This window comes from Limulus polyphemus, unplaced genomic scaffold (assembly GCF_000517525.1).
Source record: "Limulus polyphemus unplaced genomic scaffold, Limulus_polyphemus-2.1.2 Scaffold5185, whole genome shotgun sequence".
NCBI classification, from domain to species: domain Eukaryota; kingdom Metazoa; phylum Arthropoda; class Merostomata; order Xiphosura; family Limulidae; genus Limulus; species Limulus polyphemus.
The window spans coordinates 23781-27560 of NW_013670795.1; positions in this window are offsets into that span (position 1 = coordinate 23781).

Consider the following 3780-nt stretch of genomic DNA (forward strand, 5'->3'; position numbering starts at 1 on the left):
TTCCTTACAAGGACTGGAATTAAATGACAAAATAATCTTAGGTTTGTTCTCACAAGCATTACTAGTTATCCGTGTATTCGGCGAAACTAGTCTACTGTAGAAGAAGTAGCCAATCAAAGAAGAGAATAGGTTACTATGTGATTCGTGGATTCGTTATTTCCTTCACAGAAGTTATGTGTTGTAATGAATAAAAAACATTACATATAATGTATCAGCTAATCCGTTGAACTGTTGGAAATGATTAATAGTCATATATTATTCAAATATTTAAAGTATTTTAGGTTATCAGTAATGAGTCAAGGACTTTTATATCGAACTCTGCAAAATTTAAAAAATGATACGACGACCCCCGCGTCCTGGCATTGGTTGTCCCATTATCTCTACAAGGAAGAAAACGTTTTTTGATATTTCTTGATGCAGTTCGTTCATAACAAAGGTGTTAGGTGCACCTCACCCCCCCCCCCGGACTTAAAAAAATTGTTTTTGACTCAGTTTAGATAGCTCGTGAACCCCCTGGAAATCTGCTCGCGATCCCCGTTTGAAAAACACTGTATAAAACCCTATAACCCGAGCGCTTTCGATAGGTGAATCTGTCTTCTTTAGGAGTAAACTTGGAACTTTTAAAATAAGCTACTTTTATGTTTGCCCCCCCCCCACCCATTGGCACAGCGGTATGTCTGGGGACTTACAACGCTAGAAACCGGGTTTAGATACCTGTGAGGGACTGAGCCCATTGTGTAGCTTTGTGCTTAACTTCAAACAAACAAACTTATGTTTTTAAACTTTTGCTTGCTGTTTAGGGTGTTTAACAATAAATTATTTCAATTGTACAATAATGAAAAGCTATATATTTTTCTGTCCTAAACTGATACAGTAATATTTATAATTCCACCATCAGTTCTGTTTCCTGTCGGAGATATACCATACGTCTTGTTTGTCTTGCTAGCAAGATAAAAATATTAAATAAAGTGGTCGCCATTAATGACTAATAATAACCCAGAAAAGTTTGTTGACAACTTTAACAGCTTTCAAGTGTAAAAAGATATTAATTTTTTTTTCCTTACTATTTGTTGAGTAGAAAATTACGAATGCCTGTAGCGTCTGCCAGCTGGGTTCGTCATAAACTATACAGTTTCCTCTCTTATCACACTCCAGGAATCTGTTTTGGATCCAGAAGTGTAATAAGCATACATAGTGTTTTCTTTTTTTTACGAGATGCAAGATAAATATCATTGTCTTCTTCTCAGACTTTACTACGTGGTTCCACACGTAACTTATAGCATTATATCAATTTTATTACAAAATTATTTTTAGATTTTAATTAACGACATGAACGTAAAGAATATTTCTTTAGTAGTAGCTATTATGCTAATTGCGAGTTCATATGTACAATTGTATTTTTTTACGAACTGTATTTAATTGTAAAGTCCACATCTTTACAAATAATTCTTTGTTTCCGAAAAAAAACACGTGGTTTTTTAGCAGAGAAGTAAAACTGTCGTAAATACTGGGAAATTTTTTTTAGTTCCCCCCCCCTTTTTTTTCTAGAAAAAATTATATATGTAAATTTTTCCTCGTGCACAGTAGACAAACATGTAGTAGTCCCCCGGTGGGAAAGCGGTAAGTTTTCGGATTTACAACGCTAAAATCAGGGGTTCGATTCCCGTCGGGGGATACAACAGATAGTCCGATGTGGCTTTGCTAGAAGAAAACACACACGCGCCATGCAGTTTCAAGGAAGCAGTTTATAAACGTTACAATAGTGTCTCCTGGCGGGAATATTTTTCCCCATGTAAATGTGGTAGATTTTTTTTCCACTCAACTCGTTACATATCAATAAAGCACGTGCCGAATTTTTACTGTTTTCGTTGATGGATCTTGAGATATTCGACCTTGATAATAACGCAGTATGTTTCATCTAACAGCTCATCATTTTTACTATAAAAATATTATTGAAACAAAATAGTTCGTGATTAGAGAGAGAGAGAAAAACAACAATTGTGATTTACAGTAATATAGAATTATACAATTTAAAAGTTGTCAGTAAAACATCGTGTCAAAATGACTAAACAATTTCAATTGAACTTCAAGTAAATCCATCTTGCGGGAAAAAGAAATCCTAAACAACGTACGTCTTCTAGCATTTCAGTGACGTAATTCAGCCAGAATCGAAACTTCAATTATTGGGAAATAAATGTAGGGGGTGAGACATATTTTATAGTTACGCCACTGTATGTATGTATGTCTGTCTCGTTACAGAGTGGCACATTCCAAAATTATTTTTCATATTTTATATGCCAGGCTAGCTTGTTAGGCCTAGTCGAAATGTGTGCTATCGTTGGCGGGAAAAACGTCGCTAGGTGCTCGGGAATCTTCGGCATTTAAGTATAATATCAATCATGGTTTTCTGCTGTGATTTCTAAAGATACCAATTGGAAATTTGGAACATTGTTAAATAGTTTGTTTGTTTGTTTTGAATTTTGCGCAAAGCTACACGAGGGCTATCTGCGCTAGTCATCACCACCCACCCCAAACCCTTGGGCTACTCTTTTACCAACGAATAGTGGGATGGACCGTCATATTATAACGCCCCCCACGGCTGAAAGGGCGAGCATGCTTGGTGGGACGGGGATTCGAACCTGCGACCCCACAGATTGCGAGTCGAGCTCCCTAAACACCTGGTCATGCCGGCCCTTGTTAAATAGAATAGGGGCACGGGTCCAGTGTGTCAGCACCTACTGACACGTCTGGAACTTGGCGGGTTCTTTGGATTATTAGGTAAAAATTATGCGAGTGTTGGATATACAAGTGTAAGAGTTATTATTTAGTTCATTTAGTGATCTAATATTTAATGATCATTAAGTTTCCATAACAAGAGTGTTTAATGTTAACTATTTTAAAGAAGATAGTTATGACAAATTTCGTTACGTAACCTGGGAAGAGTCGTATGTTGTGTGTGTAGTTCAATTGTTGTACTTTGACGTCACATTACTCGAATATTCTGTATTTTTCTCATTGCCTTAAGTGAGTATTGTTACATCATAGCGTCTCTGAGTTTGTAGAAAGTTCGAGGCCTCAGTTGCAACTGATGGTCCGGCACCTCCTTTAATTGATACAAAATTACGAGAGCAGACTTGAAATTCCCGCGAGACTACTTCACTGGGCGGCCACAGATGGCATTGTGTGTAGTGCTGGCTCTTTCAGGACAGCCTACTTACATTTTAAGTAGGTATGTCACTCTCGTGAAAATTGCTTGAATTTTTTCATGAATGTTGCCAAGAATATGTAGTTTAACGAGATACAAATATTTAGCTTCGATTTTTTCTTCAATTTTTTATAACACAGAATGTTGATAATAGTGTATGAAAATTCAAAATATAACGTACTTGAAAATAACAATAATAATAACAGTAAAAATTCTAAAATGTGCCACTTTGGAAGCGGTACTACTGCAACATTCTTTGTAACTATAATAATTAATAAACATTTTTCATTTATACTGTACTAATAAACCTGTATCATTTATACTGTACTAATATATTTCATTAATTATTTAATTCACATTTAATTTACATGTAATATTTATTTTATTTAACTTTATAGCAGTCCATGGTGCTTTAGAGACACGGGAGGGGTATAATTAGTGGGTCAGGAGTGTATTGTTGAATTATTATTACATAAATTCTGTTGGTCCGGCAAGCCCCCCAGTAGCACAGCGGTATGTCTGCGGACTTACAACGCTAGAATCCGGGTTTTGATACCCGTGGTGGGCAGAGCACA